We start from the raw sequence: 25,551 nt of genomic DNA on the forward strand, positions 1-25,551 counted from the left end.
GCAGCATAATACATGAACAACAGTGATCGACAATCAGATAGCTGCATCATACTCTTATACATTACTGTGGGCCCCATACGGTAGCACAACCTGTGCACCCCCCCCTGGGGGGATCATTGTGAGTCAGAGAGTGAAAGCTCATAGCGTGCGAGCCATGGCTTCCATATTTTCTAAATTTTTGGGGGGCAACCCCGTACTTCATAGGTCGTCTTTCCCCCCAACATATACATATCCATGCTGTTTTTCCATTCTGTCAGAGATGGAATCACCGTTGCCCCCCACGTATTGGCCAAGTTGCGTTTTGCCACCACTAATCCCAATCGAAGTAGAGTCAACTTTGGTTTGGGGAGATCAACTTCAGTAGATATACCCAGCAGAACAAACTGAGGGTTAAGAGGTAATATCTCACCCAGAATAAGTCCCAGCTCCTCTAACAGGATGTTCCAATATCTCTGAATCTGAGAGCATTCCCATACTGTGTGAAATAATGTACCTGCCGATGCTCTACAGCGCAGACAATCTGATGTTTCTGCCCTGCCCATGCGGTGCCGTCGTATCCTGTCATAGTACGCTCTATGCAGAAATTTAAATTGGATCAGCCGGAGCCTAGATTTGATGGCCACCTCTCGGGGGTGCATCAACGCCATTTCCCAGTCCAGGTCCTCTATCTCACCCAACTCCGATTCCCATTTATCCCGCAGCTTTTGTAAAGTGTCTGGCTTGTTATTAATGAGCGTCCTATATGTCCAGGAAACAGCCTTTTCTACAAGCTCCCCCATCAGGAGTCGCCCCTCCAGCGGTGCATATTCGGGAATGTCAGTGGTGTCTACATGTTGCGCTCGCCACGCATGGGCCAGCTGTATATATTTATAGAATTGAGATTTATTCATATTATATTCGACCTGAAGATGCAAAAATGTAACCAGCACTTTACGGTATAATATGTCTTTAAGTTGTGATATACCTAGTAAGTCCCATTGCTGGAAACCTCGTAATTTTGCGATTTCCGGGAGTCGGTTACCCACCCAAAGCGGGGTTTCCTTAGTGACTCGACCATCCCATTTCATTTGTCTCTCAGCCTGCTTCCAGGCTGCTATTACAATCCGTGTCGCAGTCAGGAGTTGGGCAGCTCCTTTACCCCCATATAGGTAGTGTGTATATGGGCGCTTGGTAAACTGAGTACGTTCAAGTAAGTATGTGGGGTGATCCCTCTCTACATGTTGCCATTCATTCACAACTAAGTGCGCTGCCCAGAAGTATGCCCTAAGGTCAGGCAGGGATATACCCCCATTGTACTGATTGCGTTGCAACTTCGCCAGCACTATCCTCGGTGGCTTCCCTCCCCACAGAAATGTACGGAGCAGATCATCAATTTTGTTAAACACCTCAGTCGGTATGAGTTGGTAGGTGTTTTGAAACACATACAAAATTTTGGGAGCACTATCATCTTATATAGCGCTGCCCTACCAAGCAGCGTTAGTGGCAGAGTCTTCCACCTTTCAACATACGCGCGAAAATCCCTAAGCACCCTGTGAAGATTACGATCCAGCGCCATATTCGTTGTAGCATGTATCCCAAGGTATCTTATACCGTCTCGTGCTATCTGAAGTTGGCTTGGGCAGACTACAGGGCCACTGCCCTCACCTACGGGATACAGATAAGATTTCCCCCTGCTAATTTTGTATCCCACATGCATACCATATGTCTCACAGCAGCCCATTATTGCGGGAAGTGTCGTCTCCGGGTTCGTGACATACAATAATATATCGTCTGCATATAAAGATATGCATTCGTCAGTCTCTGCTTCTTCACCACTCCTAAATCCCGTAATGTCGGGGTGCAATCGGATCACACTGGCGAGTGGCTCCAACACCAGAGCAAAAAGCAAGGGCGACAGCGGGCAGCCCTGTCGGGTGCCCCTGCCTATTGGGAATTCCTGTGACAGTACTCCATTGACTAACCCTGGCCATGGGTGTCTCATAAAGTACAGCTATCCATCGCCTGAATACCGGACCAAATCCAAATTTCTCCATAACAGACATAAAGAAAGGCCAGTGGACAGTGTCGAATGCTTTTTCAGCATCAAGGGAGAGGACCAGCTTGGATCCTCCCGTCATGAATCACCTCCAACCAATTATGCAGCCTTCGCAGGTTTAACCTTGTCGACCTCTTAGGCATGTATATCCTGTGGAAATTTAGCTTGCAAACTGAACATTATCTGCGCCATCTTGCCTCTCCCCAGCGCCACGCACAGCGAATGCACGGCCGCCATTTTAGGCACCCCACTCTCTCCCCGCTCATTTTCAATCACCAGCGCTTTTCCCTAGCGCTGCGAGCATCCCCCGCGCGCCGGCCACCCCCGCTCTCTCATACAGGCCATAAACCCTCTCCTTCTGCGCGACCCTGCTACGGAACCACATCCGACCGACATCCCATACATGGTCATGCCTCTCCTTTGATAACCCCCTTCCTCTGCGCCCCATTGTCTGAACTGGTCCCAGGCCATCACCTAGCCCTGCGGATGCAGTTTATTGCCCCTACTGTAAGGGAAACACCCCACATCAAAGGGATTACAGTAGATCAAAGCCCCTACTCCCTGAGACCCGACCGGTCACACACACCCCCCAGGAATTGGCGGAATACCCTGCTGCGCAATAGCCATCTCCTACTGTGGGTGGGAACTTCTACTGTATCTATGTGTGGGATCGGATCTGAACCGGGGCTTCAGGGGATATTCCCCCATACATTAAGGGAATCTCAAGAATGTACTATGTGTAATAAAGCAATAAACCTGTGTATAAGAGACCAGGTCTCAGAGATGCAGTTAGAGCACCTCGTGACGATACCTTGCTGTCTGATCGGATGTGTTCTGCTCCGACGGAATAAAACTTTGTTTCCTGCCTTCCAGTCTCCGGCGCCTGCCTCTTTTATTGGTAAATTATCGAGTGGTATGAGAGGCGATTACCGCCGGGCAAATACTTGAAAGGTTATCGACTGAAACTGCCGCTACCATTTAACAATTGGCGTCCCAAACGTGGGGCCCATCAGCGACACGTGGATCCAGTGGGAGAGGTCCCGACGACAGAGTGAACGACTGCAACGATCGGGAGAGCTCCTGCCCAATAGACCCTCGTCTGGCAGCCGATCATCCGAACTTCACTGGTTCCGAGCAGACCTCTCTCGAGTGATCTACGGTCCTGACTGGGAACCATCAGGAGTGCCGCGGCAAATACGGAGAGTAGAGGACGATCGGGCGCTGGAGGCGGAAGACGAGAAACTGTCCACGCGGTCCAGGTAAGGTCGTGATACACGACAAAATGCGAAATAATTGATTGATTGTTTAAAGCTTTGGAAATACTAGTATTGCTCATTGATTGTGCTCATTGATTGTTCTCTTTGAGATATTCGCTGTCTACAAACGGGGAGGAGTAGAAATACTCTCTCTCTCTCTCCCTTTGCAGATAGTGAAGGGTAGGTAACGCAGACTTTTGTCCCCGTTGAAACCCGTCGTGCCTATCTTTATCTCCCCATTGATTGATTGTCCGAACATTGATTGTTTTGGAGAATAGTGCTTTTTGAGATATTCTCTGTTTGCAAATAACGTAGAATAGGAATATTCTGTCTAGTCTTTGCAAATAGTGAAGGGTAGGTAATGCTGACTTTTGTCCCCGTTGAAACCCGTCATGCCTATCTTTATCTCCCATTGATTGATTGATTGATTGATTGTCCGAACACTAGTTGTTCGATATTGGTTCTTTGGAGGTATTCTCTGCTTACAAATAACGAAGAATAGAGATATTCTGTCTAGTCTTTGCAAGCAGTGAAAAGATAGGTAGTGCTGACTTTTGTCCCCGTTGAAACCCGTCATGCCTATCTTCTCCCCACTGATTGGTAGTTGGTTCTGCCCGGACCGCTTATTAGAGGTGAACCATCCGGCTCCACTGGAGGGCACCCCTAATAAGGACATGTTCACTAAAATTGGACTAGTCGCCGTAGCTTATACCAAGCTATGGCATAAATATACAAAGAAGGACCCCGAGAGTCAGTGGCCACTGATGGGATCCTTCGACGACCATAAGATAGAAGCGCTAGAAGTAGCTCTGCGTAGCAATAAGACGACGCCTACTATGCTTGACAGTATTGGCATGTGGCGCAAAGAAGCAACGCAACGGAAAAAGAGGGAAGAAGTAAAAGCAGAAAAGGAATTACGAAAGGCAGCTCACCTTGCCGCTAGAAAGTTAGAAGAAGAAATAAAGGAGAGAAGGGAAACTAAATTAAGACAGGAGCCCGAAACATCAGGACAGTACGCTGTTAGGACCCCTTCTTTGCTCTACCCTGAGTTGTCCTCCAAGCAGCGAACGAATGACGAATTACTGTTAGGTCCCCCGATCATTTACATGCCCCCTCCGTATGCACCCTCCCAATCAGTAGTGCAACACCCACAACCCCCGAACACGAGCGAAAGCAGTACAGGGGCCTCGGTCCTCACGGCCTCCGCGCCGGCCGAGCCTCCTGCGCTGAACACAACGTCGGCTATAACGTTAGACGACCTAGAGATGAGAAAGAAAGAGTCCACCAGAATGAATCGATTAACGAAGGATGAACGAGCAGGAATTGATAAGATAGTAGGGACACTGGTGGAGCGAAAGGAAAGTGAGGAGTATATAACAGACGTGTACAACTCGTATGCCGACAGCCGCAGACGACACTTCGTCGTACGGCTCTGTTATCAAGCCCTGAATGCGTATGAGGAAAGATACCACGATAAAGGTCCCGAAGGCTTAGCAGCCCTATATAGGAAGGTAGACATCGGAGAGGAAAGAGAGGGCGACGTTACGAACCTCTTCACTCGTACACTCGAGGTCTACCGACACCTTAAAGAACATGGACAGACCACCAAAGCAGAAACCCCCATAGCGACTAAGCCCCAGGAAGGAAGGGCTGATGCCATGATGCCCATTAAAGAAGCTGCCCCCTACTGGGTCCCCCCACGAGGTCTGGGAACACATGACGACATCAACCACCAAGATGCGAAGGGAAGGGTTGTATATAACTGGGTCTACCAGCCGTGGGACCGGCAAGACATTTTGACCTTTAGAAAAACTCTACCCGACTTGAGAAAGAACCCGACTGCCTTCTACACTGAACTGGGTACAGCCTTAGGTTCTACGATTATGACTTTAGCAGATATCGACTTGTTCTTTGGGCTATGTCTGCCGGCTGATGTGTGGAAACAAATCCGGAAAGTTGACCACGCTGAGCCGTTCGGATATACCTGGGTACAACTCGATACCATAGATAAGCAGCGAGAACCAGGACGGAAACCCCCAAAAGCCATATTAGAGCTCCCAGACAAGATTGTACTAAAACTGAAGACTCTAATCCCAGAAAGAAAGGTAGACTGGTCGATAGTAACGGCTTGCCGCCAGAAACCCCAGGAGGATGTGTCTGAATACTTCTCCCGATTCGAGACTGTGTTTTCCGATTACAGTGGCCAAGACATGACCACCGCAACCGGACATCACCTCTTTGTCCAGAATTATGTGAAGGGTCTGTCACAAGAAATTTCCCAGAAACTACAGACCAGCGAGAGTAGTTGGGCAGCCTCCAAACCCGCAGCAATTCTCCAGATGGCCCAATACTACGAAAATCAGAAAAACGAGAACGATAGGGCATCAGAGAAGAAGAAAAAGGAACTGAAGGAGAGGGTAATGATAGCACAGTTGCAAGGGGTGACCATAGGAAGGGAACCCCCGAAAGAGAATTACCACCCAACCGCCCCTAGAAAGCTACCCCCTAGAGACCATACACCTGCACCCTACAACGGACGGAGAGACTTAGATGGGAACCAATGTGCGTTCTGTAGAGGGTTCGGACACTGGAAATCCCAGTGCCCGGTCCTTCTGGAACTAAACAAAAATAGGGATCCCAGAAACACAGCATATGACCCCAGAAACAGAGGACAGGGACGAGGGCACACGAACGACGCAACCAACGCCAGGCCAAGCAAACCAAACACCTTTGACCGCCCCCGACAAAACCAGTGTCAGCAGTCCGACTATGAAAGCACCCATGACTTCGCATAGGACCGCCAGGGGCAAGGGAGGGATCCAGTCGAACTCCGTGTTGACCAGCAAGGCCCTTACGTCACTGCTAAGGTCTTGGGCACAAAATCTCCATTCCTGGTAGACACTGGGGCGACACGTAGTGCGTTATCCAAACGACTGATCCCTAGGGCACCCTTGTCTGGCTCACATGTAACCTCAATAGGCTTCGATGGGACGCCCTGCACTAACCCCTTATCAGCACCAATCTCCTTTGACTTAGAAGACAACACCACTGACACGACCTTTCTGCTCTCCTCCAACACCCCCGATGCTATTATGGGACTTGATTTGCTAAAACATTTTCGAGCTACCATCAGATGCTCCCCAGATGGAGTTCGAGTCATCCTACACGATAACCCAGATCTGTCCAGACCCTGTCACACACGGCGTATGCTCTCTATAACCGATGCTGACATGTCCCTACTCGACACATTACCTTCACATCTATGGGCTAAAACCGACTCAGATGTAGGGCGCATGGTGATCGACCCGGTACACATAACCGTCCGACCGGACGCAGTGCTCCCAAAGCTTCCACAGTATCGGATATCACCCGAAGGCGAGAAGGCATTGGTGGAAATCATCGAGTCCCTAGTCGAGGCAGGAGTGGTAGAAGAAGTAGTGAGTAATGTTTGCAACAGCCCTATCCTACCCATTGTAAAGAAGCAAGGCGAGGGGGATGAGAAAGCCTACCGTTTCATTGTTGACTTGCGAGAGGTTAACAAAGTAGTCATACCCCAGTACCCCGTGGTCTCAGACATCACCACCATCCTCACCCTGATTCCATCCACTGCCACCATCTTTACTGTTATTGATCTCAAGAACGCATTCTTTTCCATCCCCATCCACCCAGACAGCCGCTACCTGTTCGGATTCACTTTAAAAGCCCGTTCATACAGATTCTGCAGGGCACCCCAAGGCTACACTGAGAGTCCCAGTATTTACAGCCAAGCCCTCAAGAGGCAAATGGATGCAGTCCAACTACCCGATGGAGTGGTGTTGATACAGTACGTCGATGACATTCTTTTGGCGGCCGACACCACTCCACTTGCCGTCACAGCCACCATTCACCTCCTCCGCTTCCTTGCGGAGAACGGTCACAAGGTCTCCAGAAAGAAATTGCAATTCTGCCAGCCCCAAGTAACGTATCTAGGCCACCTACTATCCAAAGACGGGAGGAAACTTACCCCTGACCGAATTCAAACCATTCTAGAAACCCCTGTTCCCAAAACTCAGAAGCAAGTGCGGTCCCTAGTGGGCCTCACCTCCTTTTGTCGACAGTGGTTGCCAAATTTCAGTCTTATCGTAAAACCTCTGCTTTCCCTGCTGGCTAAAGATACCCCCTTCCCCCTCCCCTGGACACCCGAATGTCAATCCTCCTTCAAAGAATTACGAGATGCCCTCTGCTCGGCCCCAGTCCTAGGAACCCCAGACTACACTAAACCTTTCTCTCTCTACACCCACGAAAGGGAGGGATGTGCGTTGTCTGTCCTAACCCAGTCCATAGGCCCTAAGCAACGCCCTTGTGCCTACTTCTCTGCCACTCTTGACCCCGTAGCCAGAGCTTTGCCCGCCTGCCTTCGAGCAGTAGCCGCCGCTGCTGTCTCTATCCGGCAAAGTGAGGGGATCGTGCTCTCGAACCCCCTCACAGTATTGGTACCCCATGCTGTTGATACCCTCCTGAACCAAACCAAGACTCAACACCTGACTAGCGCACGACTGACTGGTTATGAACTGACTCTGCTTGCACCCCACATCACATTGAAACGATGCACCACTCTGAACCCAGCTACTCTACTACCTCTCCCTGACGCTGACCCCAATGCATCCCCTATACATGATTGCGTGACCCTCACCGACGAACAAACCAAGAGTAGGGTTGACCTCCGGGATACTGCCTTCCCGGACCCGGACGGAGAACTGTGGGTAGATGGCTCATGCATCAAGCTCCCCGATGGCACCACCTCAGCTGCCTATGCAGTCACCACAGCTCGAACAGTTGTTGAGACAGCCCGCATCACACAGCGATCCGCACAGGCGGCGGAACTAATTGCCCTCACACGAGCCTGCATCCTGGCAGCAGGGACAACCGCAAACATTTACACAGACAGTCAGTATGCCTTTGGGGTAGTTCACCACTTTGGGCTCTTATGGAAAGAGAGGGGATTCTTGACTTCTCATGGCACACCCATCCTGCATGAAGATCTAGTCTCTGCCCTGACCGAAGCAGTCCTCCTCCCCACACGGTTAGCCGTGATCAAATGCCAGGCACACAAGAAGGTGACAGACATTATAGGACAGGGAAATGCACTAGCTGACATTACTGCCCGAACCACAGCCGAGAACAGGTCCACGACCCGCATGTACGTGACCAGGTCACAAACTGAGAAATGGAAGGATGCTAGGGAAACGATTAGGGATATCCAACTAGCCAGCACACCACACGAATTAACTGAATGGGCCCGGGTGGGGTTGAAGGATGATGACGGTTGTTGGCGGACTAAAGACTCAAACAAATGGTAGCTACCCGACTCATACCTGATCCCCATGCTGACCATGGCACACTCCCCCGCACACATAGGGTCTGCCCCCATGATCGAACTCATCTCCAAAGTCTGGCACAACGACAGAATACCAGACTCAGCCAAACGTCTGGTCCAACATTGCCTAGTATGCCTCCAACACAACCCTGGGAAAGGAACTGCTGTACCCCGGGGAGGGTTTGGGGTCCCCAATCACCCTTTTGAAGTCCTACAAATGGACTATGTCCAGCTAGAAAGGTGCCAAGGTTTAAAGTATGTACTTGTCGTTGTGTGTGCCTTCAGCAAGTGGGTGGAAGCCTACCCAACCCATGACAACACCGCTATGACTACCGCAAAAGTACTACTGAAGGAATTCTTCCCCCGATACGGCCTTTGTCGAATTTTGTGGAGCGACAACGGCCCCCACTTCGTAGCCGAAGTTATCCAACTCATCTTAAAAGGGTTGGGTATAAAACAGAAATTCCATGCGGTCTTCCACCCTCAATCTGCAGGCCTGGTTGAGCGACACAATGCCACATTGAAGCTTAAGATAGCAAAAATAGTCGCCACCACAGGACTAAGATGGCCAGACGCTCTCCCACTAGCATTGCTATCAATGCGTTCCACCCCCACCAAGCACCACTTAACCCCCTACGAGGTCGTCTTTGGGCGGCCCATGAACCTTTGGACTGCACCAAAACCAACATCTATCCACGACGTCCCGGACGTCCTCATGTCTGACTATTTGTATAACCTAACTAAGACGTTGTCTGTTATCCATCAGCAGGTGCTGCACGCCATTCCCGATGTTTCCAGGGGCCCCGGACACGACATCCAACCCGGTGACTTCGTCTTAGTGCGTAACTTCCAGCGCACCAAGAGTCTGGAGCCCCGGTGGACGGGCCCCCTGCAAGTCCTGATCACCACCCGAACAGCTCTTCGAGTGGAGGGGAAACGCAATTGGCTGCATGCACACCACTGCAAGAAGGTATCACCGACCCTGACAACCACGGACAACATCACCGCCCAAGAGGAACTTCTGGACAAAGACCGACCATCCCTGAACCGCTGCCCGGATACAGAGACACTTGAATTGATTGAATATCCCGATCCCACTGTGCCATCCAAAGAAGGGTATAACTTGCGACGAAAGGAGAGAACTTCGGCTAAGCAGACCACAGGCTAAGTGGAAATCTCAGAACGGTAGCCTAGTCACCTCAAAGGCCACCAGGAGAGAAACTAAAACAAAGTCTGTGGTTCTGCCCGCTACCGAGTCTCTTGAAGGTGATGGAAGCGCCCGACATGAAGATGATGGAAGCAACCGGACGTCCGAAGATCCACTACAAAAACCCAAAGACTGACCGAATGCACAGCTTTAAGACAATAGCACTTTTCATTTCCCTTCTCTTTTGCCTTCTCCTCGTGGTCACCTTCTGGATCATGGAGGAGAGCACACCCGCTCATAAGACATTGCTGACCACCGTTCAACCTACCACCACGAAAGAACACCATCTGATCTCACTTTCACCCCAACTCCGAGAAAGGCGTAAGGAGTTCTGGAATAACTCTTTTGTGCAGTTGCTCCACCAACACAATCTTGCCACCAACGCCACTAACTGCTGGATCTGTGGATTGCTACCCCATGCCACTGGGCACTCAATCCCTTTCATCCCTTCACCTTTTTCTGTCCATGGTTCCTGCCTCGCCTGGCTGATCCTCCTGCAGGAGAGCTACAAGGACAATGCCACTTCCGGCAGAACCATGTCACACTTCTACCATGGGTTCTGGCTGAACAAAACTGGTAGAACTTCTGCCCTCTTCTGCCCTCTGAGATCGAACACTTCCTTTCACATGGACATCCCCGCCAAAGAACGAGTTGAAATGCAAGTGTTCAACAATCCAGCCAGACCCACCTTCTCTTACCTCCGAAAACGGACGGCCGCCACCCTAACAGTGGCCCTGTCCGTCATCAACATCACTGGATCTGTATGCCTCGAAGGCCTGGGGGCACAGCTGGTGGGCCACAGCTCCTGCCTCATCACCCGAACATTGGACTCAGTTGACCCACCCTCCTTTGTTGCCTCCCCGAATATGTACTTCGTCTGTGGTACTAAGGCCTACACCTGGCTCCCGAAAGGTTGGGGAGGCACCTGCTACATCGCCTTCGTCCTTCCCCCGACATATGTGGCTCCAGCAAACCATCACCGACAGAAACGTGCCAAAGACATTGTACAAGCCGACTCCACCGGAGCACAGTTCATGGACGCAGTAAAGGGTCTTGTTCCGCTCTGGGGTCCGATGGCAAACAGCCGTGCCATCCGCCACTTAACCCAGGCAGTCGAAACAGCAATGAACATTACAGCTGGCGCCCTCGCCAACAACACCGCTGAGCTTCAGGCCGTCCGCCTGGTGGCTCTTCAGAACCGCCTTGTTCTAGATGTGGTTCTGGCTGATCGTGGAGGAGCATGCCGCATCATTGGGTCCAGCTGTTGTACCTACGTACCAGATAACTCACCCTCAGTCTACAAAGCAATTGAACACCTCCACAGACTGTCCACAGAGGTCCATCAAGAGCAAGAAGAATGGTCGCTGGGGAGTTGGTTTCGGGACACTATTAAAAGTTGGGGATGGAGGCTGTTTTCATTTATCCTAATACCGATTGTGATACTATGTGGATGTTGCTTGGGGATTCAGTGTCTGCCACCTTTATGTTCGCTTTTTATGAACTGCATCTGCCCTAAGACTTTGGACTTTGAAACAGAGCGAATGAAAGCTCTGAATGAGGTGGAGGTACGGGGTATTATGGGGATAGACCCAAACTAGGCAAGCTGGCGAGATATGTTAAAAGGGAGGACTGTGGAAATTTAGCTTGCAAACTGAACATTATCTGCGCCATCTTGCCTCTCCCCAGCGCCACGCACAGCGAATGCACGGCCGCCATTTTAGGCACCCCACTCTCACCCCGCTCATTTTCGATCACCAGCGCTTTTCCCTAGCGCTGCGAGCATCCCCCGCGCGCCGGCCACCCCCGCTCTCTCATACAGGCCATAAACCCTCTCCTTCTGCGCGACCCTGCTACGGAACCACATCCGACCGACATCCCATACATGGTCATGGCTTTCCTTTGATAACCCCCTTCCTCTGCGCCCCATTGTCTGAACTGGTCCCAGGCCATCACCTAGCCCTGCGGATGCAGTTTATTGCCCCTACTGTAAGGGAAACACCCCACATCAAAGGGATTACAGTAGATCAAAGCCCCTACTCCCTGAGACCCGACCGGTCACACACACCCCCCAGGAATTGGCGGAATACCCTGCTGCGCAATAGCCATCTCCTACTGTGGGTGGGGTGGGAACTTCTACTGTATCTATGTGTGGGATCGGATCTGAACCGGGGCTTCAGGGGATATTCCCCCATACATCAAGGGAATCTCAAGAATGTACTATGTGTAATAAAGCAATAAACCTGTGTATAAGAGACCAGGTCTCAGAGATGCAGTTAGAGCACCTCGTGACGATACCTTGCTGTCTGATCTGATGTGTTCTGCTCCGACGGAATAAAACTTTGTTTCCTGCCTTCCAGTCTCCGGCGCCTGCCTCTTTTATTGGTAAATTATCGAGTGGTATGAGAGGCGATTACCGCCGGGCAAATACTTGAAAGGTTATCGACTGAAACTGCCGCTACCATTTAACAATCCGACTGGTCCCTGTGAATGAGGCCACCGATTACCACGGCTAGCCTATTTGCCAATATTCTAGCCAATATCTTGGTCTCCGCATTTATGAGGGAGATAGGATGATATGAGCTACATGCCTGCGGTGGTCTGCCCTCTTTTGGAAGCACTACAATCGTGGCTGTACGCAAGTCTTTAGGAAGGCTACCCATCGTGTACGCCTCCAAATATAATTGGAGGAGGTGTGGGCCAAAAAGCGTTGCATGTTGCTTAAAGAATTCTGAGGGTAGCCCATTAGGACCCGGTGCCTTCCCAGTTTTCATTTGGCCAATAGCTAATGTGATTTCTTCCATCGTAATTTTATTATCCAGTATCTTAGATTCCTCATCAGTCAAATTAGGGAGCCGTATCCCTTGAAGATACTATTGTATGTGGGGCATCTCGGCTAGACTACACTGCGTGTAAAAGGCCCCATAGTATTTTGCAAAGGCGTTGGCTATGGCGATAGGGGTCAGATGAGTCTGACCATCCTCTGTTTGGATCTGTGAACCCCATCTATTGTCTAATTCCTTCTTACTAAGCCATGCCAATAACCTACCAGTCTTGTCACCTACATCGTATAGGCGCAGATGCATGGCCTGGATCACATTTTGTGTGTCTTTTTTGGCCAGCGAAAGGTACTCCTGTCGGAGAAGATGAAGACTGCATAACAGGGAGGGGTCCCCACCCACACTCGCCCGCGACTCCAGCTGTAGCAGTTGGGCTTCCAACCCAGTGATCACCTCTTCTTCCTTCCGTTTTTTGTATGCTATAATGTTTTGTGCCCTATCCCTTAACACCGGCTTGTAGGCCTCCCATAGTGTAATAGCAGAATCCACCAACCCCACATTCTCACTAAAATACAACTCTCTATCCACCCGCAATTCCTTAGCAACTTGTGGGTCCTTGAATACCCACGGATTCCGTTTCCATTCCCCATTTTGTCGACGTGTACGGGTACCTACTGTCAGCCACAAAGGTGAGTGATCTGAGAGGCCCTTCGCCAGATATTCTACCTTATTTACCTCCCCAATGTCCCCTGCTGGAACAAACATGTAATCTATCCTGGAGAAGGCTTTGTGTGCCCCAGAATAAAAGGAATAGGCCCTGGTCTGAGGGTGCTGTCTACGCCACATGTCTTCCAGCGCTAGCATATCCACAAACCGTTTGAGTGGAGTCTCTCTGGGATTCCCATTTGGAACCGTCGTACGGTCACTCCCAGAGTCCATTACATCATTAAAGTCTCCCCCTATAATATGTGTGTCTGCCCCCTCCTCCAACAGGATTGTTGCGAGTTGGTCCATCGTTTGCCTCTGGAGCTTGAGCGGTGCATACACACTAATAAGAATAACGCGTCTTCTGTTCCATACCCCTTTGATCGCTACAAATGTGCCGCCAGGATCTGTCCAAGTGCGTTCTACTCTAAAGGGCGGGTTTTTCCTAATGAGTATAGCAACACCGCTCGCCCCTTGAGAAAATCCAGCATGTGCCATGGTTCTATAACCCCCTTTGCCCAGGAACCCACATTGAGTGCCTTTCAGGTGAGTCTCCTGTAGTAGAATGACATCAGGTTTCAACCTTTTAAAGTATGCGGCCACCAGTCCCCTCTTGACCTTACTTCCCATCCCATTCCAGGAGAGAATCGAATACATTCCTGTGTTAGATGCAGCCATTGTATTGGTGCATTGTATCTAACTCACCCACGGGCCCTTTGCCCTTTCCCCACTGCCGTCTAGTTTGCAATGACAGAAAGCATGTCACCTCTTCGCTTCGCCACCTCACTACTACATTACTGCGTGCAGAAATGCTCAAATCCGAACAACCCTCCCTTGCCCCAAACATGAAATCCCAAATAGCAAACAACATCCATCATACCCCCCACCCCACACTCTGCAGGTATCCCCACCACCCCTTAATTTGTCAACAGGACAACACTGGTGCGGGTAAACCACCCAGAGGTCTGTAGCCCCCTCTCCCCCCTCACCCACTCAACTACAAAATACTATGAAAAGGAAAAGAAAAACACACTCAACCCGCTGTATACTTCCCTCTTTCACAGCAGACGATTCAGGTGTCTTCAACGTCTCAAGAATAATAGAGCATTATACTCCTAAATCCCGTAATGTCGGGGTGCAATCGGATTACTGTGAGGGCGTCCGGGCCCCGTATGTCAGTCCTCTCCGCCGATACATGGATTTTGCAGTGAACCAAGGCCCCCAAGTGCTTAATAGTCTCCAGAAGAGGGTGTGCTGAGTCCGGCGTCCGCGGTTCAAAGTTCTCCGACTGGTCCGAAACCCCATGTGCACTAGATCTCATGGATGTCCTCGACGCACATTCCAGGGCTGTATCATCGTCCGATTCCGATTGGTTGGCTATCGGGTGTCTGGGCCGTAATGTTCTCCCCGGTGTACTCCCAACCGATGTCAAGCGCTGGATCTTTCGCCTCCTTCTTTGCGGCTTGGGTCTCTCCCAGCCACGACTCGGCTGCGTGTTGGCAGACAGAGCGGCAGGAAGGGGTGCCCCCTGCCGTAGCTGGGGCCATTCCTCAATCCAGGTCCATGCATCCTCTGGTGTCTGAAAAAAGTGCATGGTATCCTGAAAAATGACTTTAAGTTTGGCTGGAAATAACAGCATGTATTGGATTCCAAGGGCGCTAAGTTTTACTTTGATAGGGTCAAAGGTGCGCAGTTGCTTCTGAACATCACGAGAGTAATCCGGGAACACCATCACTCTCGCGTTTTCATACTTGATGTCACCTCTTTTTCGCAATTCTATGAGGATCAGGTCCCTGTCTTGAAAGTTCAGGAATCGAGCTATCATCGGCCGGGGTGGGGCTCCAGGTGGCGGCCTAACCCCAGGCATCCTATGCGCCCTCTCTATGACAAAACAGGAGGAGAACTGCACCGCCGGTAGGGCTTTTTTGAGGAAAGTCAGGAGAAACTGTCCTGGATCTGCACGCTCCACATTTTCCGGAGAGCCCACATAGTGCAGGTTATTGCGGCGGGGCCTATTTTCTGCATCGTCGACCCTCCAGAGTACAACCTTCACTCCAGCCTGAAGATCTCTTACGTCCTTGTTCGCGGTCCGGGGGGTGTCTTCAAGCTCTGAGACCCGTTGCTCAACCTCCGTTACGCGTTCAGAGACCTTGAGCAAGTCCTGTCGCAGAAAGGAGACCTCTGTCTGCACCTCGGCCAGTTTGCCCTCCAGGCTCTCACGAGAAGCACGGATCGCACGCAGGATCTCTTCCATGACCGGGCGGGGTGCCTGGACTCCCTCTGCCCCGGTGGGAGCCGGGAGGACCTTCGTGTAGCGATCCATCTGCCCCTGTCTGGCCACTTTAGAGTCCTTATCTTTTGCCATCATGACGGACCAGGATGAGAACCAATGCAGCCGAGAAACGTGCAAGGCCCCCAGAGGTGGAAATGCAGCGACAGGGACCCCACCTCGCAGTGCAGAGAAGTCCGGACTCCGTTGCCACAACCAGTATCAGTCAGCTCGCCTTCCAAGTTCAGCTCCGCAAGCAATCCGGGATACAGGGAGAACTACAATACGGCACCGATGATGGCGCCCTGTGATGCACGCCCACCAACGTCTCTGCACCACCGCGCAACAGCTTGGCTGGCCAGACGGCAGAATTTAATGTGGCGTTCAGGTAGAAACCCAGGCCGCCACCGCCCAGCAGTGCCCAATGCGTGGAGTAACCGTGACCACAACCTCACCATTCAGGGCATTCTCCCCCTCTAGGCCCCTGATGTGCGCTGTTTGCTTCAGGAGCAGGGCGAGCTTCTTTAATCACCAATGTGTATCCCAGTGTAGTGAAGGAGAAAAAGGCATCAAAGTGACTTAAGGGTCTTCTGTTCCTTCAGGAAATCGAGGTGAAAACGGGGGACACCAAAGACTTCACTCCATCTGGAGAGGGCTCCCTGCAACGTCCTCTTTATGCCCGTGGTCTTCCAGACAGCGCCGTCCTCGCCCTGCTTGACAAATTGCTGCCACTCCGCCTCCGCCCAGGTGGCAGTCAAGGAGGCGCGCTGCCATGCCGGGGGAGCGGAGAAGCACACCGCGGTACAATCCCCCAGCGCTTCCAGGCAGCGCGCGCCAGCGAGATACGCCACTCACCGCAGCTTCAAGGATAATCCCCACACCACCCGCGGGCCACGTTTGTGGTGTCCGGCCCAGCGGGCTTTGTCGTCCCAATCACTGCGGCTATAGTCGCTCTCCAATCCCCCTCCTCGGCGCATCCAGCAGGGAGCTTCCAGCAGCGGTGAGTGCTCCTGCCTGTGGGTCGATATCTTCTATCACCCAGGCTGGGGGGACGCCAGCAACAAAGTCCGCCCCCGAGGACCTCCACGTCCGGTTCGGCTCCCCTATCGAGCCAGTCCTGCCGCCATCTTGCAGGCTGCGCGCCGATCAAAGCCCCACCACCCGGCACAGAGGAGTGCCCAGATGGGTCATCGAAGTCACCCTCGCCTGCACCGCCACCTCCGGGACCAGTAAGTAGGGGTAACGGCTGGGGGAACAGGATTATTGCAGGATAATTGTCTGGGCCAGCGGAGCTCGCGGGAAACGCGGATACCCGGCCATGCAGTTGGCCACGCCCCCACTGGAGAGATGAGAGGTTTAGCAAACATTGGGAAGATGAGAATTCTAGCAAACATTGGGTAGGTTAGAAAACATTGGAGAGATGAGAGGTTTCGAAAGCATTGGGAAGGTGAGAAGTCTAACAAAAATTGGGAAGGTGAGAAGTCCAGCAAACATTGGGAAGATGAGAATTCTAGCAAACATTGGGAAGCTCAGAAGTTTTGCAAACATTGTAGAGATGAGAGATTTAGCAAACATTGGGGAGATGAAAATTCTAGCAGACATTGGGAAGGTGAGAAGTTAAGGAAACATTGGGAAGGTGAGAAGTTTAGCAAACACTGGGAAGATGAGAAGGTTAGTCAACATTGGGGAGATTAAAATTCTAGCAAACATTGAGTAGGTGTGAAGTCTAGCAAGCATTGAGAAGGTTAGGAAAAATTGGAGAGATGAGAAGTTTAGCAAACATTGAGAAGATGAGAAGGTTAGCAAACATTGGGAAGATCAGATAGTTTTGAAAACATTGGATCGATGAGAAGTTTAGAAAACAATGGGAAAGTGAGAAGTTTAGCAAACATTGGAGAGATGAGAGGTTTAGCAAACAATGGGAAAGTGAGAAGCTAAGCAAACAGTGGGAAGGTCAATTAATCAATCAATCAAATAATTTGTAAAGCCAACTACTTACCCTTAAGGGTTTCAAGGCGCTGAGGGTGGGGAGTGGGGGGGTGCTGTTGCTACTGGTCGAACAGCCAGGTCTTGAGTCGTCTCCTGAAGGTTAGATGGTTTTCGGTTTGTCGTAGGTTGAGGGGGAGGGTGTTCCAGGTCTTGGCGGCGCGGTGGGAGAAGGATCTGCCTCCGGCTGTGGTTCTACGGATGCGTGGGATGGTAGCCAGGGAGAGGTCTGCAAAGCGGAGTTTCCTGTTGGGTACGTAGAAGGAGAGTCCACTGAAGTTTAGCAAATATTGGGAAGGTGAGAAGTCTAACAAACATTGGGAAGGTGAAAAGTTAAGGAAACATTGGGAAGGTGAGAATTCTAGCAAACACTGGGAAGATCAGACTTTTAGCAAAGATAGGGAAGGTGAGAAGTCTAACAAATATTGGGAAGGTGGGAAGTCCTGCAAACATTGGGAACATCAGAAGTTTAGCAAACTTTGGGAAGATCAGAAGTTTAGCAAAGATTGGAAAGATAAGTAGTTTAGCAAACATTGGAAAGATGAGTAGTTTAGCAAACATTGGAAAGAGTCTGATAGTGCATTTAGATGCAGATCTGGATTTTTGAAGGAAGGCGCTTCTGAATGATTGAGATTTCAGAAGTAGATGTTTTTGAGTCATGTTTTTTAAAGTCACTTTTTCCAGAGAATGTTTCAACACAAGTTTAAACACTCAGACTCTGGAACAGTAAGGTCTGTTCCAGAGAGTCCCATGTAGGAAAGGCCACAGGGCCATGCTGCTGTGAGTGGGGCTCACACTGCTGCTGACAATGTTGACCAGTTACCTCTGGGACTTCTGGAGAGTGTCTGTGGGCATGCACTGCCAGAGCCTGTGAAGTACCTCACCCGAGAGAGACGTGCACTGCTAGTGGGAGGGGGGGGGTGCATGTGTGTGGCCTGTAAAGTACCTCACCCAAGAGAGACGTGCACTGTTAGTGGGGGGTGCATGTGTGTGTGTGGCCTGTGAAGTACCTCATCTGAGATAGAGAGGTGCACTGCTGGTGCTGATGGCGGATGGGTTGTGTGTGGCCTGTGAAGGGGGGGGAAGGGAGATTTTATACATATATATATTCACTGAAAAAACCATAGGTTTCACACATGTTATAGTTAGCTGGACATTTTACTGATAAAAAACCAATGAAATTCCCCCGTTATAGTTAGTGCAGGCAACTATAACTCACGCGACCGCAATCCTCTGCTGATGCTAATACTGTATTTAGACAATTATTTGCCCATGTCTTCTTCCATTAAATTTTAGCTATACATATATTACAAATATTTTTTTTTCATAAAGACACATATGTCATCAGCAGAGGATTGCGGTCGCGTGAGTTATAGTTGCCTGCAGTAACTATAACGGGGGAATTTCATTGGTTTTTTATCAGTAAAATGTCCAGCTAACTATAACATGTGTGAAACCTATGGTTTTTTCAGTGAATTTGCAAGGTTTTTTAAATGCTAATTCCTAACTATAACGTGTGTGAAACCTATGGTTTTTTCAGTGAATTTGTACGGTTTTTTAAATGCTAAGTTACTTTATGCCATTCGTGGCGTGCGCGCCCACTTAACGCAGTTCGTTCTGTGCGCACACAGTGAGCACGCGGTGCGCTTCGCGCACCGCGCGCCCACTTTACGCAGTTAGTGCCGTGCACGCAGGGTGGGCACGCGGTGCGCTACGCGCACTGCGTGCCCACGTTACGCTGGATGGGCCATGTACGCACGGTGTGCTTCGTGCACCGTGCGCGCATGGAGGACATATTATGCGCTTCGTTGTGAAAGGTATTGTTTGTTTTTTTGTGGTGTAATGGTACAAATATATGCCATGCATCAAATGCTGCCCTTCGGGCACCATTTGCACACGGGGTATGGAGAATATGGATATTTTTTTTTTTTAAAGTTTTTTTACCGTACCGTAAGCGTAATCGGCGATTTTTTGAAAAAAAATAAAATTGCATTTTTGCCCTTGGGGGATCTTTGAAGACACCTCCATCAAGCTAAGGTGGTTGGGAGCAGTCTAAACAGCCCCTTTATATGTTTTTTGCCTTTGTTTTTCTTCCACCCCCTCAGAGTGCGAGATAGAAAATGGCGGCCGCCGCTTCCTGGTTTCGACCGATTCGAATGTTTACTAAGATCTAACAGCCAATCAGAATCGCGCTCGCGCACGTCACCGTACGCGTACGGTAAGCGCACCGTAAGCGCACCGTAAGCTGGCTCAGATATATATATTGATTTAAAGGCTATTTTCTCAGAATCTACTGAACAGATTTACACCAAATCTACAAAAGGCACTTCCTTGACCTGTAGACTACCTCTCTGCCAAATTTCAAGGAACTCTGTTCAGCCGTTCGGGCTGTAGCTGTGTCTAAAGGTCCTATGGAAAAATGCATGGGAAAAACGCGTTTTGGGACCCCCCTTTTATCTCAGCCCCCGCTTGACGAATCCCCCCGAGACTTTCAGGGTAGGAGCGGAGCATAGCGCCCCACCTATTTTGAAAATTTCGCGAGGATTCGTCGACCGGCGCCAAAGTTATTCCAAATAGAATGTTGCGGATTTCCTATGGAAACGTGGTCCTAACTATAACTATCTACTGGCGACCGCCAGTAGATAATATATATATATATATATATATATATATATATATATACTTACTGCTGGTGCTGAGGCCGCTGCTGCTGTGAGTGGGGCTTGCACTACCGCTCATATTGTGGATCTACAACCCATGTGAGTGTGTGCACTGCCACAGCCTGGGACCTACCTGATCTGTGAGGAAAGCTTGCATTGCCTCCCCTGCTGTACCAGCTCAATGTGTGAGAGAAGCTCGCACTTCTGTAGTTAGTACGCATCTGCAGTGTGAGACAAGTTTGCACGTCTGTGTCTGCTCAGACTGAGAAGCTTGCTCTCGTGCACCTGCTCAGTGTGAGATAAACTTGCACTTCTGTTCCTGCTCAGAGTGAGAGAAGCTTACACTTGTGCACCTGCTCAGTGTGAGATAAACGTGCACTTCTGTTCCTGCTCAGAGTGAGAGAAGCTTACACTTGTGCACCTGCTCAGTGTGAGATAAACGTGCACTTCTGCACCTGCTCAGAGTGTGAGAGAAGCTTACACTTGTGCACCTGCTCAGTGTGAGATAAACGTACACTTCTGTACCTGCGTAGTGTGAGAGAATCTTGCCCTTCTGTACCTGCGCAGTGTGAGAGGATCTTGCCCTTCTGTACCTGCGCAGTGTGAGAGAAGCTCACACTTTTGTACCTGTGCAGAGTGTGAGAGACGCTTGCCCTTCTGTACCTGCGCAGAGTGTGAGAGATGCTCGCACTTCTGTACCTGTGCAGAGTGTGAGAGATGCTTGCCCTTCTGTACCTGCGCAGAGTGTGAGAGATGCTCGCACTTCTGTACCTGCTCTGCCTGCGCAGTGTGAGAGAAGCTCACACTTCTGTACCTGTGCAGAGTGTGAGAGAAGCTTGCCCTTCTGTACCTGTGCAGAGTGTGAGAGAAGCTCACACTTCTGCACCTGCTCAGAGTGTGAGAGAAGCTTGCCCTTCTGTACCTGCACAGTGTGAGAGAGGCTCACACTTCTGTACCTGTGCAGAGTGTGAGAGAAGCTTGACATTCTGTACCTGCGCAGAGTGTGAGAGATGCTCGCACTTCTGTACCTGCTCTGCCTGCGCAGTGTGAGAGAAGCTCACACTTCTATACCTGTGCAGAGTGTGAGAGAAGCTCACACTTCTGCACCTGCTCAGAGTGTGAGAGAAGCTTGCCCTTCTGTACCTGTGCAGAGTGTGAGAGAAGCTCACACTTCTGCACCTGCTCAGAGTGTGAGAGAAGCTTGCCCTTCTGTACCTGTGCAGTGTGAGAGAGGCTCACACTTCTGTACCTGTGCAGAGTGTGAGAGAAGCTTGACCTTCTGTACCTGCGCAGAGTGTGAGAGATGCTCGCACTTCTGTACCTGCTCTGCCTGCGCAGTGTGAGAGAAGCTAACACTTCTGTACCTGTGCAGAGTGTGAGAGAAGCTTGCCCTTCTGTACCTGCGCAGTGTGAGAGAGGCTCACACTTCTGTACCTGTGCAGAGTGTGAGAGAAGCTTGACCTTCTGTACCTGCGCAGAGTGTGAGAGATGCTCGCACTTCTGTACCTGCTCTGCCTGCGCAGTGTGAGAGACTGTACCTGTGCAGAGTGTGAGAGAAGCTAACACTTCTGTACCTGCGCAGAGTGTGAGAGAAGCTCGCACTTCTGTACCTGCGCAGTGTGAGAGAAGCTCGCACTTCTGTACCTGCGCAGTGTGAGAGATGCTCGCACTTCTGTACCTGCTCTGCCTGCGCAGTGTGAGAAGCTTCCACGTCTCTACTTGCTCAGTGTGTGAGTGAAGCTTGCCCTGCTGCTCCTACTGTACTTGCTCAGTGTGTGAGAGAAGCTTGCACTCCAGTACCTGTGCAGTGGCTGAGAGAATGGTAGGGGGCTGGAGGGGAGGGGGTGCACGGGCGTGCAGGGTTAGGGAGAGCACTCAGTGACCACAGCTGTGCCCCAGCCTTCGGAAGCACACACTGGTGGGAAACACACACTGGTGTTTTCTTTGGCGTGGAGCGTGGTTTGGAGGCACACACGACCTTTCACCCCGGGCTGCTCACCCCTCCTGGCAGATGTCCTGTTGGGAGGGGCTGTCTGCCATGGCCCGGTTCTGTTGGGTTGGGGGAGGAGGGGTAACAGCTGGTGGTAAGTGATACCCCAACCATGCCGCCCTGGCTAATGTCATTAGAAGCCATCGCTTCACTGCCTCTATCTGCCCCCAGGACATGCCTGTGATGAGGGCAGTGGAGGGGGTGGGGCAGAAGCAGCACCACGGCGTGGGGTTAACAGGAGAGGGCGGGTGCAAGCAGAGTATGGGGACACAAGTGGCCGACACAGGGGACGGCAGTGTGTGGGAACGCCCGGGAATGCAGGGTATGGGCAGACAGGAGAGTGCATGCCATGGGGATACACGAGTCAGGAAGGTTTGGGAACACGGGAGGGTGCAGGATATGGGAACACAGGAGAGTGCAGGATATGGGAACACCGGGGACTGCAGGATATGGGAACACAGGAGAGTGCAGGCCATGGGGATACACGAGTCAGCAAGGTTTGGGAACACAGGAGAGTGCAGGATATGGGAACACAGGAGAGTGCAGGATATGGGAACACCGGGGACTGCAGGATATGGGAACACAGGAGAGTGCAGGCCATGGGAATACACGAGTCAGCAAGGTTTGGGAACACAGGAGAGTGCAGGATATGGGAACACAGGAGAGTGCAGGATATGGGAACACAGGAGAGTGCAGGAAATGGGAACACAGGAGAGTGCAGGCCATGGGAATACACGAGTCAGCAAGGTTTGGGAACACAGGAGAGTGCAGGATATGGGAACACAGGAGAGTGCAGGATATGGGAACACAGGAGAGTGCAGGAAATGGGAACACAGGAGAGTGCAGGCCATGGGAATACACGAGTCAGCAAGGTTTGGGAACACAGGAGAGTGCAGGATATGGGAACACAGGAGAGTGCAGGATATGGGAACACAGGAGAGTGCAGGAAATGGGTACACAGGAGAGTGCAGGCCATGGGAATACACGAGTCAGCAAGGTTTGGGAACACAGGAGAGTGCAGGATATGGGAACACAGGAGACTGCAGGATATGGGAACACAGGAGACTGCAGGATATGGGAACACAGGAGAGTGCAGGATATGGGAACACAGGAGAGTGCAGGCCATGGGAATACACGAGTCAGCAAGGTTTGGGAACACAGGAGAGTGCAGAATATGGGAACAGAGGAGAGTGCAGGATATGGGAACACTGGAGACTGCAGGATATGAGAACACAGGAGAGTGCAGGCCATGGGAATACACGAGTCAGCAAGGTTTGGGAACACAGGAGAGTGCAGGATATGGGAACACAGGAGAGTGCAGGATATGGGAACACAGGAGAGTGCTGGAAATGGGAACACAGCAGAGTGCAGGCCATGGGAATACACGAGTCAGCAAGGTTTGGGAACACAGGAGAGTGCAGAATATGGGAACACAGGAGAGTGCAGGATATGGGAACACCGGGGACTGCAGGATATGAGAACACAGGAGAGTGCAGGCCATGGGAATACACGAGTCAGCAAGGTTTGGGAACACAGGAGGGTGTAGGATATGGGAACACAGGAGACTGCAGGATATGGGAACACAGGAGAGTGCAGGATATGGGAACACAGGAGAGTGCAGGAAATGGGAACACAGCAGAGTGCAGGCCATGGGATACACGAGTCAGCAAGGTTTGGGAACACAGGAGAGTGCAGGATATGGTAACACAGGGGACTGCAGGATATGGTAACACAGGGGACTGCAGGATATGAGAAGACAGGGGGATGCAGGGTATGGGAGAATTGGGGATGCAAGGTATGGGAAGATGGGGATGCAGGGTATGGAAACACAGGAGTGCAGGATATGGACACACAGGGGACTCCAGTGTATGGGCAGGCAGGGGGGTGCGGGGTATGGGATCACAAGGGACTGCAGAGTATGGGAAGACAGGGGGATGCAGGGTATGGTAACACTGGGGACTGCAGAATATGGTAAGACAGGGGTATGCAGGGTATGGGAAGACAGAGGGATGCAGGGAATGGGGAGACAGGAATGCAGGATTGGGCACACAGTGGAGTACAGGGTACGGGAAGGCACGGGCTGCAGGGTGTAGGAACACTGAGGACTGTATGGTATGGGAAGAGAAGGGGATGCAAGGTATAGGAACACCTGTGACTGTAAAGTATGAGAAGACGGTGATGCAGGGTATAGGGACACCGGGGACTGCAGAGCTTGAGAAGAAATTGGGATGAAGGGGAACACCGGGGACTGCAGAGCATGGGAAGACAGGGGGTGCAGGATATGGGAAGGCAGGGGGATGCAGGGTATGGGAAGACAGGGGAATGTAGGGTAGAGGAACATTGGGGACTGCAGGGTATTAGAACACAGGAGAGTGCAAGCCATGGAAACACAGAAGAGTGCAGGGAATGAGAACATGGGAGTGCAGGATATGGGAAGACAGGGGATGCAGGGTATGGGAAGACAGGGAAGTGAAGGGCATGAGAACACATGGAAGCACGGGGTGTGGAAACACGTGGGAGTGGAGGCCATGAGGATACACTAGGCAGCAGGGCAGGGTAACGCAGGGGAGCACAGGGTAGGGGAACACAGGGGCTGCAGGGTAGGGGAACACAGGGTGCAGCGTAGAGTAACATCGTGGACTGCAGTGTATGGGAAGACAGGGGGATGCAGAGTATGGTAACACAGGAGAGTGCAGGGTATGGGAACCCAGGGTACTGCAGGGTAGGGTAACACAGGGGAACGCATGGTATGGAGACACAGGGCAGTGAAGGGCATGAGAACAAAGGAGAGTGCAGGGCCTGGAACACAGGGGACTGCAGGGTAGGGGAACACAGGGGGACGCATGGTATGGAGACACAGGGGAGTGCAGGGTATGGGAACACAGGGGGACGCATGGTATGGAGACACAGGGGAGTGCAGGGTATGGGAACGCAGGGGACTGCAGGGTATGGGAACACAACGGGACTCAGGGTTTGGAAACAGGGGCGTGCAGGGCATAGGAATACATGAGGCAGTAAGGTATGGGAAGACAGGCAAGTGAAGGGCATGAGAACAAAGGAGAGTGCAGGGCCTGGAACACAGGGGACTGCAGGGTATGGGAACACAGGGGGACGCATGGTATGGAGACACAGGGGAGAGCAGGGTATGGGAACACAGGGGACTGCAGGGTATGGGAACACAACGGGACTCAGGGTTTGGAAACAGGGGAGTGCAGGGCATGGGAATACATGAGGCAGTAAGTTATGCGAAGACTGGAAAGGGAAGGGCATGAGAACACAGGGGAGCACAAGGTATGGGAACACAGGGGAG

At 51.3% G+C, this 25,551-nt stretch overlaps 1 protein-coding gene across 1 annotated transcript in view; it reads right to left on the reverse strand.

Moving 5' to 3' along the window:
• Nucleotides 1-25,551, reverse strand: part of FAM50A (family with sequence similarity 50 member A) — a 179,211-nt gene that overhangs the window by 15,882 nt on the left and 137,778 nt on the right. The window contains exon 12 of the transcript XR_014969681.1: nucleotides 17,605-17,837. The gene's annotated coding sequence lies outside the window, so the exon portion shown is untranslated. The remainder of the gene's footprint in view (nucleotides 1-17,604; nucleotides 17,838-25,551) is intronic.

This window comes from Triturus cristatus, chromosome 10, assembly GCF_964204655.1.
Source record: "Triturus cristatus chromosome 10, aTriCri1.1, whole genome shotgun sequence".
NCBI lineage: Eukaryota > Metazoa > Chordata > Amphibia > Caudata > Salamandridae > Triturus > Triturus cristatus.